The sequence below is a fragment of the Cydia amplana genome, chromosome 19 (assembly GCF_948474715.1).
Source record: "Cydia amplana chromosome 19, ilCydAmpl1.1, whole genome shotgun sequence".
In the NCBI taxonomy this organism is placed as follows: domain Eukaryota; kingdom Metazoa; phylum Arthropoda; class Insecta; order Lepidoptera; family Tortricidae; genus Cydia; species Cydia amplana.
Window position 1 is genome coordinate 14,206,892 of NC_086087.1, and position 22,472 is coordinate 14,229,363.

General features: G+C 34.8%; 1 protein-coding gene across 5 annotated transcripts in view; it reads left to right on the plus strand.

Moving 5' to 3' along the window:
* LOC134656856 (homeobox protein cut) overlaps positions 1-22,472 on the plus strand; it is a 213,609-nt gene that overhangs the window by 122,900 nt on the left and 68,237 nt on the right. The window lies entirely within an intron of this gene.

The following is a 22,472-nucleotide window of genomic DNA, read 5'->3' on the forward strand; positions in this document are numbered from 1 at the left end:
AAACCGTGTAGATAAGACAATGGTTAAAAAAAAATTGTTGCCACTGAACCAGTGATGCTTATGACCGGAGGTAAATAATTATTAAATGCACCACAAGGTGGCGTTTTCAAATTAAATATACCTACCTACCTATCCACGTACTTTCTTCTAACTGAAAAGGGTTGCCAGAAAAAAGGTATTTTACTTAGAGCAAATACGAAAACAAACACAAAAAAGTAACAAAGTAACCAACATGAAATTGTTTCTAAACTCATAAAGTGTATCCTTTTGTAACTGTCAAATGACCAATGACCGAAGATTTATTTCCACTTCGATTTGTGCACCGTAAGCTTCATAAATATTACTTACTTACGGAATATGTGGGCATCGGCCATATAATTCCGCCATCTTAATTTTGAAACGGTTTAAGCACCAATTTTTATTGAAAGTTGTACACTATACACTTTTTTCTCTTATTTGTGAATGTTTATGTTATTTCTACTCAGAAACACGAGCTCTTTCGATTCTAAAGAAGAAAACTGTCCCAATGTTTTTATTCCCATGGACTTTGTATAACGGTAACGGAATGGAAGAGACGACACATTTATGGAAAATTTGGTACACTTTTTAGCTCTTTCTGAGCAAAAATAACATTAAATTCCTGAATTTGAAAATAGAAATGCTACATTATAAAATATCCCTTATGCGCATTTACAATACCTACAAAGAGACATAATACCTTTTTAAAAAGTGTTTGAGTCGGCCAGTGTTGCCACTTGCTTTAATTGAGCGCATCGATAATATTGATTGATTGATTGATCGATCGTAATGATACTGGTGGCAAGATGAATGGGTTTGATACAGTTTCGTTCGTAACGTGTTTGTAATAATCGTTAATTAAAAAGACATATTTTCGAGCGTGACATTCTTCGTAATGTTTTTTGACGTCGGAGGTAAATTTTAAAACTTAAATACGCGATTAAGTCCCGTCGTACAATTTAATAATATGCCTTTTATATTGACACTTGCTCATATTATAATTGTTCTGTCAAAGTTGCAGAGTCAGCTTAGTTCTGTTCATTCAGAAAATACCGCGAAAACCGAAATTCGTAAATTGCGGGGATCTTTCTCTTTTACTCCAATGAAGGCGTAATTAGAGTGACAGAGACAGATGCCCGCAATTTGCGAACTTCGATTTCGCTTCGCGGTTATAGCCCAGTTTCCTGCCTCGTGAAGTAAAGAGTTATGACGTCACGACCGATACGTACGATATTTATCCAGTGCAAGGATTATCGTCCGTTGGCGATCAATCATTCCATTGAACGTATCCTGTTTCCCCGCGCTAGGGGCGCCACCATCGCCACTTTAATTCGTTCATTCATTCATTCATGATTTTGACTGTAGTCTAGCATCTCTAGCAATTTTGTCAGTTGATGATAGCAAATTTTAAAAATGTAGGAAATATTGATTCATAGAAAAATTGAATTTATTTGTCAATCAAATGTTTTGTATGTAAAACATATTATATGTTTCGAAATAAATTAAAATTAAGTAGAAAGATAGGTATATGTTTAGAAATAAATTAAAAGTGGAAAAATACACTGTCTCGGGCGAGGCTCGAACTCGTGACTCTGGATCACTAGCCCATCTCTCTGCCAACTGAGCTACCGAGACTTCGCTCAAATAGATATAATTATGTATCTGATATATGTCACATGAAAGTACATGTCAAAATTCATTATAGGTATTTTTAATGTCATTATAGAATGAGAACGTAACTTGGAATGTAGGTTCGGACTCTTAAAAATCTCACTTTTACTAAATCGTCTTTTCTATCGAAAAGTGCGCGTGCGTCCCTAGATCTAGCCAACTGTCAAATTCAATTCACGTTGCGCAGGGGCATGTAATTGATTTATTGATCGTACGTTACATTCGATACCACTTAGCAATGCTGCATCCTTTTACCAGTTAACACAGTGACCTTACACTAAATCTTTTTCTAATGGGATATAGTTATATGACGGATTGGGTTTAAATTGATGGGACGGAGTAAATAAAAGGAAAAATAAAAGTGCGTATGATGCCTGCAATACGGACACATCTCAAAATTTATAATCATTACGTTGTATAAAACAAAGTAGCTTCCCGCTGTCTGTCTGTCCCTAAGTATGCTTAGATTTAGATCTTTAAAACTACGCAACGGATTTTGATGCGGTTTTTTTAATAGATAGAGTGATTCAAGAGGAAGGTTGATGTATGATTTGTTAACCCGTGCGAAGCCGGGGCGAATCGCTAGTTTATAATAATATCTAAGATACATTTTTTGTAAGTATTTGGCAGCTTTTAACCCAAAACTCCGCTTCATCACTTCTACATTACCCATTCAATGTTTAGCCAAAAACCTTTTCATACTCAAAGCCATGCAATCCGAATGCAGACAAAAACTGCAGCAAACAAACTATGCACAAAGAAGACCAGTCCATTTGGAGAGCCACTTGTGAGGTCTAGTCAAAAAGAGTTACTCATTCAGACAGTCATTCTCATTAGGCATTGAAAACCCGAAATTGAAGAAGGAGCCTATTCAATCTATGAAAGCATCGCTGATAATTTGGAAGGGTTTCAGGTTTTATTAATACTAATAAGTGACTGACAGACAAAAAGGTGTGGGCTGAAACGGAAAATTTTATTTTGCTATTGGTAGTTGAAGAGCTCTGCAGATAAGTAGATCAATTTTTAAGATCTAGTACCATCGCCCACACTGTTATGTAACTGTACAGTGGACCATGCCTTTTGTAATAAAGTCTACCGATGTACAGTTAAGAGTATTGCTGTTTGAACGAGATTATTGACAAAATAATTTGATTTGTTCACAATAGCAGCACAATCTCTCTCTATATCGTAATCCCGTAAAGGATTCATAGGAGATGCAAAGCACGTATTGCTCGCCCTTAGAGTTGATGAAAAACGCCTAGACTTTCTAAGATGGCATCGATAATTTGACACGGGTACTGCCGTGATGGGGCCTAGAGTTCTAGGGCGTTAGCCTCGTAAGCTGAAGGTGCCGGTTCCTCCGAAGACTCGAGAACTGTTCAAAGTGACCCATCTGTTTCTATAGTAGGTATATGTATTTAATGTTTTAAAATAAATATATCTGTTCATTGAAATAAAAAAAATATAAAAAATTAAATTAAATTTAAATTAATTTCAAAGTAAAAAAGACGGTTGAAATCAGTCACGTTTCAAATGTCACGTGTATTATTGTTTCCAATTCAAAAAGCAAATCGCCCACACGTAAACACCAAGACCTCCGCTTTTCTCAAAAACAAAACACAAAAAAAAACAAAAGTGAACTTTCTTTCCGACGTTTCAAGTACTTCGTCAAAAATTCCAGAATCGGCTATCGATTAAAATCAAACAGAAGCTGGGAAAACGCAAAGTGAAAAGGCGAAGTGAAATTGTATTTTATAACTTCATTTCTCTACGGGTTCGAGTTATTTAAGTTATTGAAGGGACTTTTTCCCGCTGTTTTTTCTGTATCTTACTATATAGATTTTAATTAAGTCGGAAAGGGGTAACTTCTGTTATTTCTTTTTGATGACATTCGATAAACGATTCGTATTCTGAACTTTTTTGATTAGGCCTTTGAATCGCGGGATGATTGCGGTGCTGATTAGATTTTAACTTTTCTTTTAGATAATTTACTTATAGCCCCAAAGGTACCAAGGGGGAGCTGTTACATTATAGAAATAAGATTTCGATACCTTTGAGAAAAATATGATGGTTTTGCCACTTGCACCGTCCCACTAACCCGGGGTTAACCGATTAAACTGTTAACCCAGTGTCAAATCGTACTGGTAACCATGGTAACTCCAGGTTTAACCGGTTAACCCCGGGTTAGTGAATGGTGCAAGTGGCCCTAAGGGCTGAAATTTGAATATCCTAAAAATACAAATTCAATAGCCTTTTTTGAGCGTACCGACTGTGGAATTTAGTCAATTTGTATAAAATATCCTATAATATTTATTTGTTTTATTTTACATTCTTTGACATCTGTCAACTGACAAGTAGTATTCCATATCCGACACTACCACGCGTCAATGGATAAAGTTGACGTTCAATTTTTCAAATTTGCAATGAAATCCAACGAAACTGTTCACAAGATGGTAGCTTCTTGTTATTACTCTTTGTTGGAACTTGTGTTCGACAGCAAATTTAATATCTAAGCAATAATAGAGCAGTGTAAATCATAAACACCTTTATTTTTAGCAATAAACCGTACTTTCATCTATAGGGCTGCACTAAACCCGAACAGTAATTCTTCTTTAATGTCACTTCGCTGAACATGAAAGAGTGATGATGCTATTTTTGTGTCCAAAACGAAAACACTCGAAATTAGTTTATGACGTCTGTCTGTCGTTCGATTTATTTTAATTTTGTTATTTCGGTCGGCGCATCTTATTAGTTTTGAATGCGCCGCTTCGACACTGATATATTTGGATGCATTTGAGAAATGGCTTCGTACGGCTTTATACTTATCAATATCAGGTAGCGTAATGATGTTGATGATAATTATCATTATCGTCAGGAAACGATATAGAAATGGTTTATTTCAAAGGTTAATCGTATTATATTTCACACTTGTTTTAAAAGTTTTAGTCACGCTAATAGCAAATATCCTGTAGTATCTGACTCATTTGTAACTGCAATAATAAAAACGTTAACTATAGGGTCAGATGGGGTATAAATAAGACTAAGTTTTTAACACTCAAAAACTTATTATATTTCGTTCCTATTTGAAAAGAAGTCTGCAGAAAAAACTTGTGAAGCCAATTTGGCTCTCAATAGTTACGATTTCTGCCAAATATCTCAAAGCAAATAGTCTCATCACATCTCAAGTCAAAGAGAAAGCCCAAAGCGAGACGCAATCACGCAACAAACGTAACCTATCATCTTGTCAGAACAGCACGCACGATAATTTAATAAAAAAACACACACAGATGAAAAAGCACCGAAATCATAGACGAAAAAGAACCAAGTTCGTCTTATGGATCCATAATTACCCACACGCGAACATGAAAGGAAATGTCAAACGCACATATTTATTTCCAAGTATCGGTTGCGTTCTGAGAAGTTCGACGTAAACATCATCATGTCGATGATGAAAGAGATCAGCCTCTTTGTACCCGATGCTGATTATTCTAATTTCGGACACAAAAAGTGTAATTTGAAGAGACAACGGTGTCATTGACGTTTCGATCGTTTCCTGTGACTGTTCAATTTGGAAATAGTTGATCTTTAAAATGTTACTTAGATAACTTCGGAACCGATATGAAGGACATTTATTTGTTATTTTCTTCGATTTCAATAATTATTGGCAACTTATTTTCCTCTTTAAGGTGGAGAAAATTGTGCGTTTGGATATGGTGTGTTCAAGAATGTCTATGAATACTAGTGTAATTCAATAGCAGAGTAAATGGGGGAAATGGTTCGTTAGATATGCACTCTTTTACCAAAAAAAAATCTTTAGAAATTTTGGGACACTGCTGCAGATATATTTTTAAAATAATAGTAATATATTTAGCTAGAGTTAGAGTCATGGTAGAGCTTGATCGAGAGCTTAAAACAACCGACAATATTTACCTATTAATTTTGAGTTTTCTAGAGATAAATATTTAGAGCTTAAGAAATCCTAAAGCGCGTTTCAGTCCAATTTAACATAAACGCCATCTACCGGTAGATCTCCCAACTTTAACCTCATCATTAACTAAAACGTCCGCTTATTTACGCCACGCCCGTCGATATTCAGAAGCCGCCTTGATAGATTCATAGCCCCGAGATCAAAGACGACATTAATCATAACTCACATCAATCGTTTAGTCGTGTTTTTATTGTAAATCAGTTATAAGACGTGTATGAATCAAACGCGCGCTTCGCGTCGACGCGGCAGGCGAAATGTAAACAAAAAAGGAGACCACCGGGCACCTGTTGCGATTGGTGGGATAGGGAATATTTTAGGGGATAATATGGACGGAATATTCCCGAAAATATTTCCCTTAAGGTTATTCCGCAAAGGGTTAGAAAACAATGTCTACTACTTACTCCGCTGGCTCAGTGGTTCGTAATGACACTTGGCCTCAGACATAAGACAGCCATTTTTTTGGGGGTGCGCTACTTTTTGAGATTTAATGGTTAATTTTTTACTTTAATTATTCTAATCACAAATATTAGAAATGTACCTCGGAGAAACATGTTTTTTTTATATATGAAATGAAGTAGGAATGCATGTTTTTACCTGGTTAATTTTAATACCTGGGAAAATATTAGAGAATATTTCTTCTTGGGCATTAGAATACCACACATCACTAAGTTACATACCGATAGTATCACCTGCACTAAATCAATTCCAATCCGTTATTCAAGAAAAACTGCATCAAAGCAATGTAAATGATCCTCGGAAATTTCATTCGCGAGAAACTAATAAAACTCATAATTCCCGCGAAGTGATATTTACGTACGTCTGGCGCTTTACGATAGACAACAGTTACATATTTAATGTTCGATGTTTATCAACAATTCTTTTTAGAAGCTATAAATTATTTATCTTCAAAGGATATGCTTATTTTCGAGCTTTTGTTTCTTTCGTAACAGACGCGGGTTTTTTGCGATTTGATGGATTAAGCGCGCATCATAAATTAGAAGATAGGTCATTATGATATTTGGAATGAAAGTTGTCTTTCATATTTTTTGCAATTAAAAAAGGTTGGGGGTTTTTAACCCCCAATATTAATGTAGATAGTTACGGTCACTGCATAATATTTGGCCACTCTTGAAGGCTTCAATTGGCATGTTTCTTTCTGATTTGTTAAGAGTGGCCAATAACTATAGCAATGACCATACAGGAAAACTATTTTGATATACATAAAGAAAACGTAAGAAGTGTCCAATTTACATCAAAGGTGTATTCCTATTTTTTCCCCGCCTCACGTGACCGCCACCATACATGAGTTGTCCCCACTTGGAACGCCTATCCCCATCCATGCCCGGCAGGCACAAATGGGCACACATATCAAATTTAAAAATTAAACTACAATGTCTATCTTTCAGTAGCCTATTGTTTCAGACTGAAAACCACTTGGCAAGTGGATGTGTTTAATGACATCACCATGTAAACTTTACTCATCTTTACCCAGACTCATTGACTCAGAGATTCATGAAAAATGACACATCGCGATCAGTTCAGTTTATTTGTAGTTTTCAGTCGAAAGGAACAGATTTCTTTGTCTCTTTCTTAAGACATCTGTTTTAAATTTTCTGTCTTTCCCTTGTCGTGAGATTAAATATCAACTTTAATTGATTTTACATTGACACTTTTAATTTAGTTGACAGTTGTATTTCAAATGTCATTTGTTTTTCAAAGTGACGACAGTGCCGAATTAGCTCATTAGTTCAGGATGCCTAGCCAAAAGCCAAAATGCCAATCGTTTGCACTACTAAAACGAAACGCTATTTGTCTCTATCGCACTCATATCTAGGAGTGATAGAGAGACAGAAAACGCTTCGTTGTCGTAGCGCAAACGATTGGCAACTTGCCTAGGCCACCAGTAATAATCTTGCCTTGAAGACAATCAAAAAACGAATAAGAATTACAAATCTTAAGCTTAATAGGTTGTTAAAGTTGGCCGCTAGATGGCGTTGTTGTTAATTTGGAGTTTGACTATCGCGCTTTAGGAATTGTTTAGCTATGAATACTTTAAACTCCACAAAACTCACAAAACCTCTAAGAAAGTATGTTGTAAATTTGGCCTGCTGATTTTTCCCCAATAATGAAAATAAAAAATAAAATAAAGAAAACGCATATTAATTACGTGCGAAAGATAACATGTGTAACATTTATGTTCAATATTGTATGAACAGTATGAAGGAAACAAGGCTGAACCGAAAATCGTTATCCACTATTAATATTAATGGTAATAACTATCAACAGTTTGCATATTACACTACTTATTGGAATTCGACACTCCTTTACATCTAACCGACACCGTCTTACAATCTAAAACCAATCTAAACCGACTGCAATAAGATTCAATTTCCAATAGCATCTTAATCTAAACTTAGTATTAAGACAATTAATTTTGCACATTAAAGTTTTAACGATTAAGTTCAAATTTGCATGTACACTAAAATCCCACCATATGCTGCTATTAGCTGTATCTTTAAAGCCAATCGATTTTCAGTTTAATTACGATTAGTTTAAAGTTCAATTTGCACTGTGGCGGCACACACGTGTTCTGAATATGTCAATTCATTACAAACTTAGGCTTGGATGATTTGTGACATTATCAGAATAATGTCTCTATGTTATTAGTGAGCGTATTGTTCGATCAGTTCTAAGTAATTGACGAAATATCGAATAATGACACTCTGTTGTATGATAGTCTTCTAGTTACGCTTTATTTATTTTTCATAAAGAGCCTTTGTGAGTCATTAGCTGATCTAATGTTAATTATTTCTTAGTATGGAGATGACAAAATTTCCGGCGTTAGCTATAGGCACAGGCAGTAGCTAAACGGGCGCGGTGTTCAAAATAATCTGCTCTCGGTGACTGCTTACCATTAGGCGTGCCGTAGGCTTGTTTGCCACCGACGTTATATAAAAAAAACTATATTCCCGTATCCACGGTACTAAAAAACGCCCCGCTACTTTTAATAAGATTTAGTTCATCAAAATGTTCTGCAACTTCATTTCCAAATGCAATTACGAAGTGTCCGCAGCAGGGACTATTGTTCTTATTAAAATTAATGCAAAAATCAATCAATTTCAACCTTCCCTCCTGAATAACATTTTTCTTCACCCCAAGTACAATGGAGAAATATTAATATTAAAAAACGCGAAACAATAGGTGTTGTTAATTTACTCATTAACAATTCATGGGGGTCCCCTCCCTTAAGAGAGGGGGGAGGGGAGTTAGTTAGGATATTCGGAATATTAATATCGGAATCCTTTGATACATTTTCGCGATATTGATGCCTGATTTTAATACAAATGGCTTAATTAGAAGGTTCTTAACATTTTTAATTTGATCTTTCGATCTTACACGAATATAGAATCTTGATGAATATTTAAATAAAGCCGTTTTTCATTGACCGAGAGTTAGAAAGGACTCCGTTTCGGCTTGGGCAAAAATGCTTTCGTATGTCCGTTTTCCGTATGTTCTCCTCTAATACAGGGCGCAATTCTCAACCGATTCTTGAGAAATTTTGTGAGCAGGTTCGATGATTAAATACCTATAATTTAATTGTCGATTCAGTTATTGGATTTTTTTCAAAATGGCGATGTAATGGGTGTTTTTAAGTGTGTCTATAGCTCGGAGTATAAGAATTATATACGCAGATGGATGGTGATATAAATCAGGAAATTTCTAATAAATCGAACACAAAGGGCGATGGACAATAAGACCGATAATTTTAATACTGTGAATGACAAAAATGACCACGTGTCGGGGGTCAGAACCGGTCGTAACCGGTTCTTTGTAAAACATCATTCAATCGAATTTCGTACACCTCATCACTAATGTTGCTACAATCAAAGCGATTGAAACTTTTGAAAAGGGATTTTATCGTATTGTTATAGAGTTCAAGGTTGTGTGATATTGGTGGTTACATTTGGTACGGTGTATGGATTTACTGACCAGCTGCCGTTTAATCGAATCTATTGAGTTTTTTTACTATTGGCGAATCACGCGTCGCTTTAAAACTTTTTATTAGTTTTATTATTTGATATCTTTTTTTTCTAACATTGCTGTTATTTTTAACAGTTCAAATAGACGTACTTTTGCTTAAAAACTACATACTTTATAGCGAAAGGTTTTCTAATATGTAATTACAAGTTCACGTAGTAAACATTTTTTGGGTTTATATAAGCCCCTAAATGTTTAAAGTTTTTTGATTCCTATGACCGAATAAAATAGTCAAAAGATGCTTATAAAGTATAAATAAGGGAACCATTGTTTCCTCATAACTGATGACCCGTCAAAAAAAGAAAATATCCAATTAAATTGAATACAGCCACAAAGGCGTCAAAGGCGTTCGAATAAATTTAGCGTTTTCGTGAAATTTTCGCTTTTTTCCCTCCCCATTGTACCGGATATCGTTAATATTAATTTCTTACCCTTTCATATTCGTATTATTCGTATTCTTTGTCATTGTAATGAATCCGATACTAAAGATTTGACCTGAGGTTTCAAAGGGGTGACGAATGCTTTCAAAATAAATTATCACCTTTCGCGTTGTACGGCGCTTTATTTAAAGAGTCTTATGAACCAAAAACATTCATGTTACTTTTTTATAGTAAATAACTTCGCTCGTATCTAGAGTAGCATAAGTGGCGATCTCTTTTTGTATTGACCATAAGAGTACACAAGGGGGGTGTATAACGGGGAGTGCTGCGAGGAATTCTTCGGATTAATCCCTGCCAATTATTTCCGCCATCGCTCTATACGACATTTCCATCTGACATCTACTCTTGGTAGTCCTCAACTGTGCGTTACTTCAGAAACTTCCTGCCTCGCACAGCTAAACTGTTGAATAAACTATCGCCCGTGTTATTTTCGGTCCGATACGACCGTCAAACCTTCAATAAAACGGCGTAACTGCCATTCTCAAGGCCGGGAATGCACTTACAAACCCTATAGCGTTGCAGGTGTCCATAGGCGACGGTAAATGCTTTATTTACAGTATTTTTGCAACTGATGCAACACTCAATACCATGGCTTTGACCAGCGGGCACATTCGGCTAATGTTGCTATAATCGCGAGTCAATGACAGCCGTTATCGATCCGGGGTCTCGTTGCCGGTTTTACGAGAATGAACTCTTTATCTGTAACCGATAAATAAATAGCCGTGGGTACCAAAACTTTTTATAAATAAATAAATAGTTTTACTATAAATCATCATCATTGGCTTGTGGCATCAATAAAATGATGGTTCAAACAGCGTCCACAAGAGATCGACACTTTCGCAAATGACTAGTAGGTAAACTCATTATTTTAGACTACGTACAAGGAAATTAAAAAATCATTGAAATGTAGGAATTTAATCCCAGAATTAAAAAAAAACTAACTTAGATTTTAGAATTAGATAGAGTCAAACAACGAAATTTCGATTTTGACGGTAAACCCTCTGATACTTATAAATTGCCATTAAAATAAATATAAAACTTTGGGAACATCACAATGTTTTGACAATGAATCGATACACCTACTAATTATAATTTTATAAGCGATAAGCCAGTTCCTATTGCCATTATTTGGGCATATCTGCGCGGGAGTCGGCGGATAGCGTACGTCCGCAGTGATTGTGACAAAAAGTTCGTTATTGTGCTGATAATAGAGTAGGTATTCATTTGAATGGTGTTTGTTTTTCTACATTAAGGTTAAATTAATTAAATGAAACATCTAATTGAAACTTCATTCGAGGTTTGAAAGTTACAGTTGCAGGTAACAAAAATTATAAGTGAAAGAAAACGTAAAAATAATTGCTTTTATCATAATTATAGTAGGTAAATCTATTTTTCGAACTACTATAAGTTTATTGTCTACTTTGTCTTAATTATTATTCTTATTTTTAGAAAAAAATGCAAAATTGGTTCGTGTCATTCATTGTAACTACTATGGGTAGGTACTACGACAATTACTCATTTTGTTTACGTATGCATGAATAAGAAATGTTCATTCATCGAATGCAAACTCTACAACTACATTGCATAAGAAAACGAAGCGAAGCAAACGATCATTAAAATAAACCAATTAATACAACTGCTTCGATAAGACAACAATACTGAACAAAACATTTCGATTCACCGTCCGTTACGACGCATTTAACAATTCGCCTAATGCCCCAACACATCCAATATTCAACCTTAATTGCCAATCGATAAGATCGGCATTCAATTGAACGGCAATACTGTCCTTGAGATTCGAAAATGGAATTACAAGAACACAACAGTTACATTCAAATACAAATTGAAACTGTATTACGTTATGTTTAGGTTCACTTTCAGTTGTTGCGAATTTTTCAAAAACGGAATACGCTTGATTTCGCTGGCGCTTCAAAACTAAACTTTGTTAAGTAGTGTTAAGGTTTGTTTTAGTTTGTAGTGTTGTTTCATTAAGGATGAGTCTTTGGTACCAATCTATCGAGATAGTTCCCTCAGGATAGTGAGATCTAATGCGGTGTCGTTAAATTAATGCTACGATTTATGACGCTTTCTATGTCTTGATACTTTGAAAAAGGTCGTATGTCATAGGATTCCTATTGGCACTTACGACCTTTTGAAAATCTAGGTAGTTTCAGGCGATGGATCGCTTTGAGTTTGACGAATTACACGATGTTTAATGCTTATTGGAATATGGACTTTATTTTGTATGAGTTTGCAATTAAATTGTTTTGTCGCGATTGGTTAATGTTTATTGACGAATGTCTTACAAGACAATAAGACAGTACTAGGTGCTTCGTTTGATATGTTATTGGATTATTGTATACTTATATGTTCTAAACATAAAATATTTTTTTTAGTAAATACAGTTAGTAATTGTAGATTAGCATTTAAACATTACGCACAAAACATTTTTATATGATTGTTACTTTTTTTATGGAATCCTCATATAAAAAAAAACAGAACCCCGTTTATAGAGCACGGTTGAGCAGCAGGGACAATAGGTTCGATTCCGCGGGAAGTAATTTTCTCGCATAATGCGCCGATTTCTATGATCCAATGGAAAATTGTGCGATTTAGTCGTTTTATGATGCGTGACATTTTTTCATTTTTTTACCGTTACAAATGTCGTAAGTACCATTTACACGCTTTATTGAAAACCAATGCGAAACCTTGGTCGTCACAAATAAAAAAAGTTAACATTAGTTTATATTTATTAAATATTATAAATGATATATATGTAATAACAACTATGTATGAATGAGTTTATACCAAGCTATGAAATATAAATAAATGTTAGAGTTTACATCCACTTTGTTAACTTAAACGGGATTCGAACCCTCCAATTACCGATGTCCAACCAATATTTAAAGTACAAATTAAGCTACTTAAGCGAAATACTTCCAAAGAAAACCACCACACCCTTTTGTTCCATTAAACATACAAAAACAATCTTAAACAATACTCAATAAGGTTCAGTTTCGATTGCATTGAAGCGCAAATTGATTCTTCGCTTGTTTTTTGTCGGATTTTCCAACGTAAAATTTTCAGCAAAAAGGGTCGTAAAGGCCATTTAAGTAAATTCCAATACTTGAAGCATTAAGGTACATAATTTCATTGTAATAAGAAACAAAAATGTATATGCAATTTATGAAGTTAAAGGCGAGTTACGACTTTTTGTTACCGACAGGATACAGGTGGGAAAAGTCTTAAATAAATAATCGAAGTTATCAAACGGAGTCCTTAATTATTGGGGACAATTTGTCCTTTGGTCAAATGTTGGCCGTGCTTTTGTTTTTCTGTTGTTAATATTGGATCAAATATTGAGATTTATTTTTAATTTTTTTTACTGCATTATATTAACTATTGGGTATTTGACTTTTCTATTATTTATGCATAACATACGTAAATAGGATAAAGGATGACTTACGCTAGACCAGGCCGGGGCCGAGCCGGAGCTTCCGGCGCTTCGTTTTCTAGGGAAAGCACCACGTGATCACCAGTCAGCTGTCATAGAAAATGACATGTCGTGTCGGACGCCTCGGTCCGGACACGGTCCGCTCTAGCGTGAGTCATCCTTAATAATTACCTCTAATCTAACAAATATGTATTTAACTATTAATGTGTAATGGTTCTTATTATTATAAGACAATTTGTATGTATGTTTTTTTTATGATATAGGAGGCAAACGAGTAGACGAATTGCGGTATGGTAAACAATTACCGTAAGCTATGGACACTAGAGGGGTTTAAATGGTCGTATCTACAGGGTGTGTGGCTCATCTGTATGGTCATGACATGAGCCACATGATTTTCACTCAAAAGCTATTCTTAAGTGTTTTTCGAATGAAAACCTATTCAGATCAAACACAGTAGATACATCATTCGATTAAATAGAGACAAAACAACTTAAAATTCACTCCGCAAGCCGATCCACAATTAAAGTGGAGCGGGGACTTGTAGAGACGAATGTTGCGGAAAATCGAACCCCCCCGGTCTCCCCTCTGATTTACGAGTGAAACAATATTTCCTTTTGTTGCGTTTAATATGCGTTCGCAGCCAAGACTTTTTAAGATACTTAGCTGAATATTTTAATGTATATACTAATGTCTAGACGTTTTAGCACCCTAACCTTTACATGTAGGTACATATATATTTTTCGTTTGCCCATCCAATTTGCATAAGTTTCTGTATTTTTGTTTAAAAGTTATTATTTTGTTTTTGTATTCGCAAAAAAAATCTCTTACTTCTCCAGGAGTCCAAATGTCGTAGATTTCTATGATTTTTTTTCTACAAAATCAATTAAAGACATCATTATCATACACATCAAATGTTTGAAAACAGCCTGGATCTATTAGACTCACATATTCCTTGTAAAATTAAAAAAAAAAACAATCACATAAAATGTTTGAAAAAATCCTGAGCACCATACAACTTAATACTAAACATTCTGCACATACAACCAAACGCCACACATAAACAAAAACATGTAAGTGACAGCGCCATTTCTTCTAATTGATAATTCTTCCCCTACAATAATACAATTAATTCCCCCTTCCCCCGACAAGCTTAAGAAGGATTCGGATTCTGTATTTGTGCCAATCAGTACTTGAGGAATGTGTCTGGAGGAGATCGCGTATGTATTTTCTTTTACGATTTGATTTTGTTTAATGGTTGTGTGCCTATATTTTTATTAGACGTAATAAGCTATTTAATGACGAAATATGATTAAATTTGTTTTAGGTACGTATAAACTACAAGTATTATTAATCATGATTAATAACATATTTTGTCAACTTTACTTTATTTCTAATAATTGATGGTCCAACTAATATACCTAATAATACCTTTCTTACTAGAAAACTACATACAATATAATAGGCACTCATTAGTATAACATATAATTGGACGTCTTATTACATTAACAGATTAAATCATTTCACTATATATGCAATATAAAAGTAACGTATAAAATTTCCTAAATTCATACGTTTTTCTCCAACCGTTTCTTCCCCTTAAGACGCCCTGACACACCCCGACAATCGAACACGACACATCTTTTGTACCAGCCCTGAGTAGACAACCCTGTCTAATTGGTTACAATTAAATTGAACAACGCCAATTGGAACCGTCGCGTTCCAAATTTGAATTCAATTTTTAACGATCAAATTAGGTATACTTGTATTACCGTTAGATTTTATTAAGATAAGTACCTATCTTTGGTATGAAAATTTGGTAGTAGACGTTTTTAGTAATGATACATAAATTACTTCAGCCAGTAACTTTACCTTTAAAATCACAGTCCGAAAGACTTACACCAAGTCCCAAAAGTGCCTTATTTGAAAAATGTACGAGATTCTGTGAAATTTACTTAAGTTACGGAAGCCTATAAAATCAGACTGATACATTTTAATCGCCGTTTAAGCATCCTGCTGCAAAATATACGAAAAATAATGTCTACGGGTAGACACGATCATTACACAAATCGTTCCGACCGGTTGGCATCCCCTCACACAAATCTTTTCACTAAAAACGGCATCATTTTCATACACAATCTATGCCACTTACGATCTTAAAGAATAATTTTAAACTATTTTATGGAGAATCAGGAATTTCATCAAGAAAATGTCCCTTACGACATTGAGTTTGAAAGTGCAAATGGTTAATGACGGACCTGTATATTAAAATAACGTCACTTACACCCTGAGATATTTTCCCATTGGAATATTATAATCATGTGTTTTTTGAAGTTGTATAATTTTGTACAACATTTAATTTAAACTTTGTGCTATTATTTTTGTGTAAATGTATAATTCTTATGTTTTATTCACAGGTAAGCACAACAATATCACAACGACATCGACAGCTAAGTACCATCGTCGTCATTTAACTGACCTCACGTAAACCTTATTGCAAGGAAGTAAGTTTCATTTTAGATTGAAATTGTTGTATGTACCACAATCACTAGTCACTTTGTTAAGTGTCGGTTGACATAACCCGGCCGATAAACGTAACCTCCGTTTGATTAGTCGTTAATGGGACATTTGTCAATCGACTATTGTTTCAAGTAAAAGCTTGCGATAAGTGTAGGCTGTTTTAGAGTTGTAATTAAAAAAGTTTCTTATCTGATGTAGTTAGGTAAATCACTTAAGTAGTTTAATATTGCGTTTCTATACCAAATTTAACCGACATTTTTTTACTAAACTTTGGCATCAGCTTGTGTAAAATATCTAAATATTTAGCAAATACGGCTCTTTTACTTGGTAAGGTGAGTTAGACTAAGATCGGACACCGGGTAAGATCGTATGATTCACCTGTTCGTTAGGCGCGTCTTGCGTCTTGCGTTAAGTGCGTCCTGAAGGGAGGTGCGGCACAAAACAGCGCATTGCATCACCTTGCCAGCATTAAAAAAAAGCCCCGCAACAGGCAGAAATTTGATCATACGATCTTACCCGGTGTCCGATCTTAGTCTAACTCACCTTACCTCCGAAATCAGCATTGAATAATTATGAATGGCACGGCGTAAAAATGAAAGAATTGATAACAGAAAAAAGATAGTGAAAATATTTACAAAAATTCACCAAGCGGGTTAATTTTCCTCCAAGATTCTAGTTTTATTGCTGAAAGTGTTAAGATTTGCCTCTTTCCACCATAAAAAAGACACTCCAAAGAACAAAGGCAAAACATTGGCAACACCAAAGAAACAGTAACAACCAACGGGTTATTAATTTCGATCGCTAAATATTAATTATTTTCCTTTTTAACGACAGAAATATGCAGATGGGGCTGTTCTGTTCTTTTATTGGCACTTTATGGGGCTGAAACTGGGGGCGATTCAATATCGGGTAATGGGGTGTCTTTGGAAAAATACTGACAGTTATCATAAAATAAACTACGGTCTGGCCAAAGATTTAATGTCACTAACACATGCAACAAATGTAATACTGATTTCATTGGTACGTTTAGATTAGTGTAGTTACTACTATGCATTTACTTACGACTTTACGACCAAATGTCCCTTACGATATTTTAAATTTCCACTGTAGAATTTAAAAAAAACTTTTACAAACTATAACTTCTTAATGTTGTGATTTGACCATTTTTCTACGGGCGTAAATTATTGCCAGGACTGTAATAGATAATGCCTATTAGTAAGTGGTTACCATAGCCGGTGGACACGTGTAACATAGACATAGCACATCTCCAAATGAACAAGAAGTACATTCATATACAAATTCAAGCTTGTGTTTAATCGCTTGATATGACCTTTACATCAATATGTAGGTATCACTCTGTCGCAACTGTCAATTCCGTATCTCATCCATTTCATTAGCTCAGCATTTAAAATGCACATTAGTAAATCAACAGTTTGACATCTGTAAAGGATTACCTACTCCAATATTGTCTATGGTACAGCCGATAAGTTTTAAAAATGGCCGCTGTTAGCGCGATTTGACGTTTGACGTTTTAGATAACGGCCATTAAAAATAAGAGGGATTCAGATTAATAGTTTAGAATTAATTGACTTTTAGTATTCAGAAAATGATTGTTTTCGTTTGAACTTTAAATAAGTATACATTTATAGTTACTATAGTCTGGCAAACTAATTATGTCAGTAACAATCATATAAAAAAACTATACTCTAGATATCCTTTTTTGTGGTTATATGTAGTACTAACCATAGAGATAATATGTAAACTAGAGCCGCTATCTCGAACAAATTCTGTCCGCCATGTGTCCGCCATTTTCGGCGTTTGACATCTGTCACTATTGTCACTAAGGTGAAGAATAAACGTATCTAGGCCAGAGGCGAAACTGTTATGACAACTGCTCATATTCTGCCTACGTACAGGGTTATTTTTTAATAACCTGCAATATTATACAACGTGAATATATAGGTGATACCGAGCAACTTTTCTAATGGGACCAACCACTAAAACGCATACTTGAATATAATTTACCTTTTTTATAACTTTTAATATATATCGCACGGGTGAAAACAAGGATTCTTTCCTAAAATATTATTTCTATACAATATTCTAAGTACATACTTGTAACACGGGCTATATTCAATAACAATTCATCACATTTTCTATTTGATGTTCGGTAACAATTTTGCACTTACCACCCTTAATGCAACGTAAATAAAATATATTATAAAATACGTTATTATGACTAAAACATTCAATAAATAACGAGAAAAATATATATTTCATAACTTTTGTACAATTAACCAACAACGTATACAACCATTTCGTAGGTAGGTACCAATGTGTCACGTCTGGGAAACTTAATCTTTGCGCCGAAGAAAATGGCTTCCAGCCGCGAATGTTCGAAAGTGACGTTTCGTGATAAACTAAATAATTGTAAATCAACAGTTATTCCATTGCTTACCGGTGAAATGTTATTCCATCCCTTTTATTATATTTTCTTGTGCTATTGTTGCAACTTTTTAACACGCACGAAGGCATTTTTTAATTTTTTTTTTTTTTTTTAATTTTCTGTACATGTGTGGCATCTCGTCAGTGGTCGGTGATGTACTAAAAGCAAAGAAGTGCATGCACTTCTCTGCGGTGCGGAAACATTTTGTTCGAGATATCGTCTCTTGTTATATCTCAATGGTACTAACATAAGAAAAAAGCGGCCAAGTGCGAGTCGGACTCGCCCATGAAGGGTTCCGTATTTAGGCGATTTATGACGTATTAAAAAAAAAAACTACTTACTAGATCTCGTTCAAACCAATTTTCGGTGGAAGTTTACACGGTAATGTACATCATATATTTTTTTACGTTTTATCATTCTGTTATTTTAGAAGTTACAGGGGGGGGGACACACATTTTACCACTTTGGAAGTGTCTCTCGCGCAAACTATTCAGTTTAGAAAAAAATGATATTAGAAACCTCAATATCATTTTTGAAGACCTATCTATAGAGACCCCACACGTATAGGTTTGATGAAAAAAAAATTTTGAGTTTCAGTTCTAAGTATAGGGAACCCTAAAAATTTATTGTTTTTTTTTTCTATTTTTGTGTGAAAATCTTAATGCGGTTCACAGAATACAGCTACTTACCAAGTTTCAACAGTATAGTTCTTATAGTTCCGGAGAAAAGTGACTGTGACATACACGGACAGACGGACAGACAGACAGACAGACATGACGAATCTATAAGGGTTCCGTTTTTTGCCATTTGGCTACGGAACCCTAAAAACAGACAGTACGATACTGTCTGCTATAGCCTACTGATATGCCAAACGATAGTTTCTTTTTAGGGTTCCGTAGCCAAATGGCAAAAAACGGAACCCTTATAGATTCGTCATGTCTGTCTGTCTGTCTGTCTGTCTGTCTGTCCGTCTGTCCGTGTATGTCACAGTCACTTTTCTCCGAAACTATAAGAACTATACTGTTGAAACTTGGTAAGTAGATGTATTCTGTGAACCGCATTAAGATTTTCACACAAAAATAGAAAAAAAACAATAAATTTTTGGGGTTCCCTATACTTAGAACTGAAACGCAAAATTGTTTTTTTCATCAAACCTATACGTGTGGGGTATCTATGGATAGGTCTTCAAAAATGATATTGAGGTTTCTAATATCATTTTTTTCTAAACTGAATAGTTTGCGCGAGAGACACTTCCAAAGTGGTAAAATGTGTGTCCCCCCCCCCCCCTGTAACTTCTAAAATAACAGAATGATAAAACTAAAAAAAAATATATGATGTACATTACCGTGTAAACTTCCACCGAAAATTGGTTTGAACGAGATCTAGTAAGTAGTTTTTTTTTAATACGTCATAAATCGCCTAAATACGGAACCCTTCATGGGCGAGTCCGACTCGCACTTGGCCGCTTTTTATTTTTTTAAAGCAGTATATTTTTATTTGCGCGTCATTCGTTTTGGAACGTACCCTCAAACGTCAAACTCGACATATCTGTAACTATTTTATTTAAATAGCAAAAGCACAAGGCACAAAATTAACGACTCATAGTTGTACAATAGCGACAAAGCCAAAATATGCAGTTTAAATCAGAACTGGAGGTCGAACAGTCGGCAAAAAACACAAGAGTTGCTGATAATGCAGTTTTATTATCGCGGCGCACGCGACCTGCAAGATAACGGCTCGCCGATTAATTTGGGGTATAAGTTTTGTTTCCATTGCGGTTTCAAAGATAGCTGACGCGTATACATACATAGACAAGATTTTTTATCAATTATGTTTTGTTTATAGTTATATTCCTCAATATCAACATATCTATACCTACTGTATCTAATTATTCTAAATTGAGCTTTAGTGAAAGCAATAAAAATATTTTGAAGAATCACATTGCTGATCTGATTCATGAATTTTATAATAACCCTAGGTAGGTTTTTTTTTAAATTCCTATGAAATTCTGGACCAATTTCAATCAGATGTAGGGTTTCGGATATATTCTTTATGATATAGGAGGCAAACGTGCAGACGGATCGCCTGATGGTAAACGATTACCGTCGCTAAGAAGCCAATTCGATATAATGTATTTTGAATCAAAAAGTGTATGTATTGCAGTACTTTGTACTCCTTTATATTCATCCTGAAACGCGCTATGTCAGTTGATATAGACAATATCTGTAAAATATGACATTTAAGTCAAATTCAAACCAGATCAAAGTAATCGCGGCGTTAATTTCGCCAAAATTATCGTAAACGGCAAACTTCACTTTCATAAAGCAGAAGCGATGTGGGCTTCATTTAGTCTAACTACCTCTAATACGATCGCGTGTCACACGGCCGGTTCGCACTCCAAATTTCCCCAAAAACACACTCGACAATACGTCGTATGTGTTCACAAAAGTCTTACTAAGATACGACCTTTTGACCATAAGCTTAAGCATGAAAGTTCCCCAAAATAGTCCACAAAACGTCGTATGTGTTTACAGAAGTCTTACCAAGATACGACCGTTTGACGGTAAGTTTTACCATGAAAATTTTAGGACGTATGTTTTAGTACTTAAGGTTGAAGTTCGCGTGTTTCAGTTGCGATTTGATCGCTATCTCCTCGCTTCGCTCGTCGGCTTTTTATGTGTTAAGCATTTGGTGTCTGCGTGAGTGTTTGATTGTAGTCTAACTAGTAGTAAGTGCAAGTTTGGTACGAAAATTGCATTTGTTAGACAGATAACAATGCTGAATAATCAGAATGTTCAATTCTAAACTTGAAGTAGTTTTATGAGCATGCATGTAATAGAAGCTTTAGATATATGTATAATTGTTGTCCTGTATTTTTATATGTGTGTAATTGTCCACAAATTTGACAGAGAAATATAATATTTTTCCTGTCTCCAGATGACCCCGAACGCTGTAAAGGGTTCGAAGCGTTGTGGTGTATCTAAAATTCATTTAAGATATGTATTCCGGTATTTTTTAGTTTCTGGATAACAAAACAATATTATGAATATATTAAGAGAAGCATAAAGAAATAAAATGGTTTATTAAACTTTATTATTAAAAAAATCTCGTAAAAAATAAATACCCGGCAGAAAAAAATAACATAGGCAATTATTATAATGTCATCTAATAAAAAATATGCGATTGTATTTTTTTGTAATTGTAACCTACAATGACAAAAATGTACCACAAAAAAAAACAAAAGCACATTTTTTTAATCCTCCCGATAATTCGCAACAACCATTAACCCTAAAACGCGTCGACTAAAAAATAAATATTAATGACACACACACACACGAACTAACCCTTTTCTTGCGCCCCCATCAAACATATCGGAGGAGAAATTTTACTAATAAATGAGTGTAATTAATCATACAATGTGGGTAGTCGGCGTCGGTAAAAACAGAGTTACGTGTGGTTGACGGAATCGGGAGAATTCATCTTGAATGTAAGATATTCATCCAGATTGTAAGATATTGTAAGAAATTGTAATGTTCAATATGTTCTTTCTCTTTTCATTTTTTCGATATATAGAGTGACACCTAGATGTACCTACAAGCACCACCAAAATCTGAGGTTTGTTTGTTTGTGACCGACACAACTCAAAGGCTCGGTCTGAAAACCAGCGCTGAGACTCCGGCACAGCACATGCTGAGACTGAGACCTATTGCCTCACAATATTTGTAACGATAGATTAATTATTAAGTACATATGTATTAGCTAGTAAGTTTTTTTTTGTGGCAATAAAATGTTTGAAGTTTGAAGTTTGAATGTCCACATTTATATCGATATCTTAACATTTTCTAAGTATTCGTAAAAAGGATACATGTACAACATGTAACAATAATAGTGAGACTACGC